Source organism: Asparagus officinalis, chromosome 5 (genome assembly GCF_001876935.1).
Source record: "Asparagus officinalis chromosome 5, Aspof.V1, whole genome shotgun sequence".
Classification (NCBI taxonomy): domain Eukaryota; kingdom Viridiplantae; phylum Streptophyta; class Magnoliopsida; order Asparagales; family Asparagaceae; genus Asparagus; species Asparagus officinalis.
In genome coordinates this window covers 113,526,374-113,534,097 of record NC_033798.1, presented here as the reverse complement: position 1 = coordinate 113,534,097, position 7,724 = coordinate 113,526,374, and positions in this window count along the sequence as shown.

Genomic DNA, 7,724 nt, shown 5'->3' with positions numbered 1-7,724 from the left:
GGCCATCGACGATCGGGATCGAGAGGCGAAGCCCTAGAATTTGGGAGAAGCAGGGGATGGTGATGAGGGGAGAGGGTATTTATAGGGAGGGGGGCGCGGGAGAGTTGCGTGCTGGAGAGAGGCGGAGGCGGTGCTCCATGAGCCTAGAGCACGTCTACCTCACTCCACTCCTCTTCAACGACTAAAATATCTGCGGCTGCAATCGGAATGATTGACTTGAGCGGTCGATTCGAGGCTATAGACTCGAGTCCGAACGTGCCCAATTGGGCTCGTGTGATTTTGAGTCAGGGTGCGGATTTATGGAATATTAGTAAGGATTTGTGATGGATAATATTCGTGATTTGACGCTTTAGGTGTGATGCGTAACTATTATAATTTGATAGTCAAATGGGTGATGCGTGCAATTTTACTCTTTTTATTATTTGTCCCTGATAAAATATTATGATGAATTAACAATTCAGATTTTCTTTTTAATTTCATTTACTTACAAAACAAATTGTGCCGTTGACTAAACCCTTGTTTGTCCACGCTACATAACACTGGGATTAAAGAGCACCAGGAAATTAGAAGGATTGACAAACCCTAAATAGTTAGCTTTTTGCACCGCACCTTCTAAAATATTTTTTTTTTGAAAGAAAAACAAGGGTTGATCCCTGTTCATTAAAATCAAAAGTATTTGTATGTGTGTAAATATTATTTTATTTACACAGAAAAGTACAAGATGTCAACTGAGATTTCATCGACGACCATCTAGTCTAGATTCACTGTAAGCCTTTTTCCCCAAGAGCAAGTGAGTAGAGTAGCAAATCGTGACTTGCGCTGTATGGTTTGTCAAAGAAAACGTAAACTCTAAATTGGGTAAAGGGTTGTTTGGTTCAAGTAAAATTTTGGTGTTTGATGTGGATTACAGGTTTTAGGATCAAAAGTGAGTTTTTTTGGGATTCTATATTTTGTGTTTGTTTTATGAAAATTTTTGAATAGTTGAATCCCAAAAGTGCAAAAATTATACAATATTTAGAATTTGTTGACATCTCTCAATTGGAGAGGATTTGGCAAATCCCATAGATGGGTATGATTACCTCTCTTTTTATACTTTTGTATTTTATTTTACTAGTTTTTACACACGTGCAATGCACGTGATTTAATACCATGATTAAGTATTTTTGGCAGTATGTGCTCATTTTTTTCTTTAAACTCTTACATCCTGATTATTTTTTATGTTTGTTTAAATGGGATACACCCAATTTAAATTTTCATGTTGATATTTGAATTGACAAAAAACAAATATAATTTAAAAATAATTTGAATTTTTATATTATTTGATATTTGAATTGACAAAAAACAAATATAATTTAAAAATAATTTGAATTTTTATATTATTTTTGACCGTTATAAAACTAAGCTTTATTTGAGAAAGTATAGCATTGCAAAGTGAAAAATATTAAAATAGTCTTATACAAGGAAGGTGAATATTTAAAACCAATATGGCAAAATGATTGATTTAAAGTATGTTAAAACGATACAAAAGAGAATATGAAATTTATTCCTAATCATTGATATTGATAGACTTCATAAAAAATATAAATTAAAGATTAATGCTAACTATAGTATACTTTTATATGATAAAAACATCCACATAAGAATATAAAAGTACTAAAAAAATTCATGAAACTCCCTTCTAAAGATTCCTAATTTCACTCAAAATAATTAAACTATTCTATAAAATATTCATAAAATATTGTTTTTATTTCTTCTATTTTATTTTTTATTGAGTTAAGATCAATCCTTCTTCAGGTTTATCATTTATCATTTCTCGGACAATTCTAGAGTATTGTCTTCATCATCTACATCAATTGTGACATCAGGCTAATTTTGTATTTTTTATGCTATTATCTTTCCTAGGCTCGTTAATTTTTTATCATCTCATTTAACTTTACAAAGAAGTCAAATGTACTTATGATGTTCAACACAAACTGCTCAAAATATAGACTTTGATTTTTTTTCTATTTCAATGAGAATAAATATTAATTTCATATATATAAAATTCTTTGTGTTCCTAATTTATTACTTAAATAAATTAGAAGCTATCTCTTTATTTTCCTCTAAAATGAATTCTTCTGATGTGCATCCAATAAGAATTTCTGTTATTTCAATAATATTACCTTTGCTCTATCCCTGTCATTTTCCATAAAGATCTAAACTAAATACCTGCATTATTCATTACCAATTTCTCTTAGATTATAATATTAATATTTAATTTGAAGAACACAGTATGGAATTTATGAATACTTACTAATTTTTCTTATGTCTTCCATGGAGATTTTTTCTTTGATTAGGATAAAGTTATTAAATTATTTTTTAATGTAACTCATTCAGTGCTTCATTAATAGATATGTCTTATGTTAATGCCAATTCAAGTGATTCATTGACGTTTTCTGAATTTTAGATTTATTTCCATCACTTTCCCATTTGCAATGGAAATAACTCAATTCTTTTAAAGTTATCTCTAAATATTCTAATAGTTTCTCCATATGTAATTCCTTGTATTCTTTTACCCTATAAATATTATTAACGTCAAAGATTAAAGTTTCTAAATTAAAATCAATTAATGCTAAGGTATAATATTATAGTGTTTTATCATTTCTATGGATTTAAACATCTATCAATTAATGTTACGAATGTATTTTGGCTACCCCAACTTATTACTAAAATTATATGAAATTACTTTAATTTATATAGTGCCGATAATTTTTAATCTATAATATTTTTAAAAAATTTATCCATTAACTGGATGTTTTTAATCAATTCTTATTGTTTTTTTACCAGTATCAACTTAGACTATTCTTAGATGTTGAAAATGGATAGTAAATCCCTAAATTAGAAATTTATATATATATATATATGAAAAATACCAAACAATTACACTTTTCTTTGCCAAGTTTTAAAATTTTAGCCCATTTTTGTGGTTTTGAACTTTGAGGGTGTGATTTATAATTTTTAAAATTTTGAAAGAGTTTTTAAAAAAATTTACTTTTAAGTTTGGTAGTTGTAAATTCTATGTTTCATGTGTTGGTGGTAATTTTTTAAATATTTGTATATTTTTTATAACTCTAAAATTTTGATGGTGTCTTTTGCAATTATTAAAACTATAGATTAATTTTGAAAAATATTAAATTTCAGCGGTCTACCAATCGACGAATTTGATGTGTGCTAGTTAAAATTTTTGAAAATTTAGAGTTTTTTTTACGATTTTTAAATTTTGAAGGAGTTTTTTAAAAATTTTGAAGTTAATTTTGGCAAATTTTAATTTTTTAGGTGCCTAAGGGTAATATCTTGAATTCATCTTATTTTATTTACAAATTTTAGAATTTAAGGGTGGTTTTTTATAATTTAAACTTTTGAAGGTGTTTCTATAATTTTTGAGATATTGAGGGTGTTAATTAAAAAATTTAAATATCAAAAAATTTAGTTGTATCATGGTAATCTCTTGAATTCATCTGTGTTGTTTGTAAGTTTTAAAATTTTAGAATTTTAATGTGCTTGTCTGTAATTTAAACTTTTGAGGGTGTTTCTATAATTTTTGAGACATTAAGGTGTTAACTGTAAAGTTTAAATTCTTTGCAAACTGATGTTAATTTTTTAATTTCATGTTTTTTATTTTAAGTTTTGAGATATTTGGATGAGTTTTATAATTTTGAACTTTTCAGGATCTTTTCTGCAATTTTAAAACTTTTTATGGTAATACTTCATGTATTATAATATGTTATCTACTTGTAATTTCTTTATCTTAACAAACTAATATCATTTTTATGTTTTATATATTTTATTAATATTAGTTTTTTTAAATTGTTAAACTAAACATGGTTCACATAGGATTATGATAAGATATGATTATAATTAGGATAGATTAAGATATAAATAAAATATTCAAAATAGTGAAGGGTAATATTAACCATTGAAAATTATAAGATATAAATAAAATATTCAAAATAGTGAAGGGTAATATTAACCATTGAAAATTAGAATTTGATTATAGATAAGGTAGTTCAAACTATAAAGGGGTATATTTGTCTAAAAAAGATTTTCCGAACTCGTGCTTTTAAAGGGAGTATGATTTTTGGAAGTAACCTTACCAAGATAAATATATTCACCTCTTCTTCTTTTTAAGAATTTATTATCCTATAACTTGGGTTCAAACCAAATAAAAAATATCCTTGAGATAGGGATTTAGTGTGAGGGCGCTAGGGGCTAGTGCCCTGCGCTCACGCATGTTATCAAAAAATTAGGGGAAATTTGTGTCAATGCCCCAATTTTAAGAACCCCATGTGACCAACTCCTTCAATCTTTTACCCACGTGTAAAAGCCCCCAAAATCTAAAAAAAATGTGATTTAACCCTCATTCCTTGCTAACTAAGCTCATAGAGAGAAAAAATAAAAAATCCCAAAATACCCTTATTTCTTCCTCTCTCTTCTCTTCAGATCTTAATCTCCTTGGCTCCTCCTTCCTTCCCTCCTCTCCTCTCCTCTCCTCTCCTCTCCTCCTCTTTTTTAACCCTAACATTCTTCATCTTTCCATCATCCTCCATCTTTCTCTCAAACACCGACTTCCCCTCGGCCACCACCAACCTTGGATGCACGCTCCGACCATATTGTCTCCTTCTTCAGCCTCACCCTCCGCCACCACCAACCTTGAGTGCACCCTCCATCCTCGCAGTCTCCCTCTCCCGCCTCCCTCTCCGTTATTACTGACCTCAAGCACATCCTCAACAAGTTTGCCTCCAATGCCTATGACAAGATCCCCTTCTCCGAGATCACCGCCAAGAAGAAAGCCATAAGGGACCCTACATAATATATGGATCTTGAGTTGAGTATTGTATTTGATGCCCTGCAGATGTTTGATGAATTGCCTACAATTTTGGGTGTAAAAAAATTCATAAAAACTTTTCAAAAAGCAGAGGATTCAACTTTTCATAACAAGCAGCAAGTTCCGCAAGACATGTAAGCTATCGATTTTTTTCAAAGAAATTTATAATTTCTATTTGGATATTGTGGAAATATGAAAATTTGAAGAAATATCGGGTAAATGTGATTTTCGTTTGACAATTTTTGATATTAAGTTCAAGTCCAAAGTGGAATGTTAAGTCTAATAAGTTGGAAGTGAAGTCTAAGGGTTTATATGTTAAGTCTATTAGGTTGAATAATAAGTCTAAGGGTGGAATGTTAAGTGTAATGGATTATATGTTAAGTCTAAATTGTTAAATGTTGAGTGTAATTTGTTACACGTTAAGTCTAATGTGTTGTATGTTAAGTCTAATTGACGTGATGTTAATTCAAATTGGTTCAATGTTAAGTCTATAGAGTTAGAAGTGAAGTCCAAGGACTTATATGCTAAGTCTATAATGTTGAATAATAAGTCTAAAAGTAGAATGTTAAGTGTAATAGATTATATGTTAAGTCTAATTTGTTGAATGATAAGTGCAATTTGTTGAATGATAAGTGCAATTTGTTACATGTTAAGTCTAATGCGTTGTATGATAAGTCTAATTGGTGTGATGTTAATTCTAATTGGTTGCATGTTAAGTCTATAAAGTTGAATATTAAGTCTAATCTATTAAATGTTAAGCCTAATTAGAAGGAATTTTTTATCTAATGAAAAACATGTTATTTGTAATGGAAAATAATGTTTAGTCTAAACTGCCTCACGTTAATCCTAATGAGAGGAATGTCAAGTCTAATGTGCTGAATATTAATTCTAATTAGATGAATGTTAAGTCTATAAATTGAATGTTAAATCTAATCGGAAGATTGTTAAGCCTAATTTGTTGAATGCTAAGTCTCGTTTGTTATCTCAAATTAGTTTCATGTTAAGTCTTGTTTACTTTATTTATTTATTTATTATTTGATGTTGATTTTGTGTTCTGGTTATTTTCTAAACATTTGTAGCATTGTCCCCACTTTGAACTCATGAGATAAAGATTGTGGTAAGCCAAATGTGCTTGAGTACTTCAATAGTCTTGTAAGCAATACATCAAATATCTGCTGGACATCAAACATAATACTTAACTCAAGATCCGTACATTATCTAGGGTCTCTTGTGGCCTTCTTCTTGGCGATGATCTCGGAGAAGGAGATCTTGTCATAGACATTAGAGGCAAAATTGTTGAGGATGTGCTTGAGGTCAATAATGATAGAGAGGAAGGAGGGAGACTGCGAGGATGGAGGGTGCACTCGAGGTTTGTGGTGGAGGAGGGCGAGGCCGAATAAGGAGACAACATGGCCGGAGCGAGACCCCAAATGATGTGAATGAAAATTGCTATTATAACTCAATTGCCTACGGCAATTGTATCCTATATAGGACACATAACTTATCTGGAATGTCCACATCCGCTAAATGGATTTTGCTCTTGTGAGAGCAAAATGTTAGAGGTTCGTATTCAAACTTTTTGACTCTATAAAAGACACAAGAATTTGGAGTGTATAGCTTATATATCGTAAAGAACATACTGATTCATAAAGAAATTTTCCTAATAATGATATTATTACAATGATATTACTATTCAATATAAAATCAATTTTATTATATAAGATTATATGACCATTTTTAATAAATTATAAAGTATATATATGAAAATCTCGATAATTATAGCCAATAGTTGGGCTCCACAAAATATGTTAACTTTACATTGTAGTTTGTTATTAGTAGTATTGTTGACGATACTATTACCTTTCCTCTTTATCTTATTATTTACGCTTTTCAGATGTAAGTTCTCTTTTGCTATTCACTCAATTTGTTATATTTAGTTTTTATAATATCAGAGGTTAAAATATTCTTTTCTGTTTAAAAAATGTTAACATGCTTTTCTTAAAAAAAATATATACACATAGTAGCAATAATATATACTTCAGGTCAACTCAAACATTGGTTTGAAGGCATTTAGAGTAAGGTTCTTTCTATGCTAGAATGGTGATATAATGATTACACAATCCAAAAGTCAAAAAAGAATTTTCTACAAAGAAAAAGAAATTCAATAGATCAAATTAACAACTAATTTATAAAATATACACGGGCAATGCAGATAGCTATAAAAAGTAAGATATATATATATACAGTGAGTGACCAACTACAATCATCCTACTTTAAGCATAAATAATTATTATTTTAGTTACTAATTTGATATGCATAACTATGGAACAAATCTCAAGCAAAAATAGGAATTGAGATTGTATTGTTTTCTAGGTAAATAAATAAATGTTATTAGAGATCCTCTTTATATTAAATTTAAAAGTAATAATTTAAATTATTAAGCGCCAAATATTAGTTTATGTGAAAAAGTAAAGTAATTTATGGTCTATATACCTATATAATTAATCGATCAAACATATTAAAATTATATGGTAGATTTACATTAAATTTAATTTATAAAAAATAATACATTAAAGTCCTTTTAACCATTATATAGATTGTCTAAATTTTTTACATATATAAATTATACTTGTTATAAGGTGTCCCCTGTTCCTCACAAACATGTTGTCCCAGAAACCGACTCTGTCGAACCGACCTTGTTCCCTAAAGACGACTCGAAGGGCGGACGCAGTCAGCCCGCAGATTGTAACTCAACGATCACCCGACCCTTCCTCCAAGGGTCCCTATGCTGCAGATATAACCCCACGTCGCCTGCCGACAAGCCACGACAGCTGTAGGGTCCCTATGCTGCAGATATAAC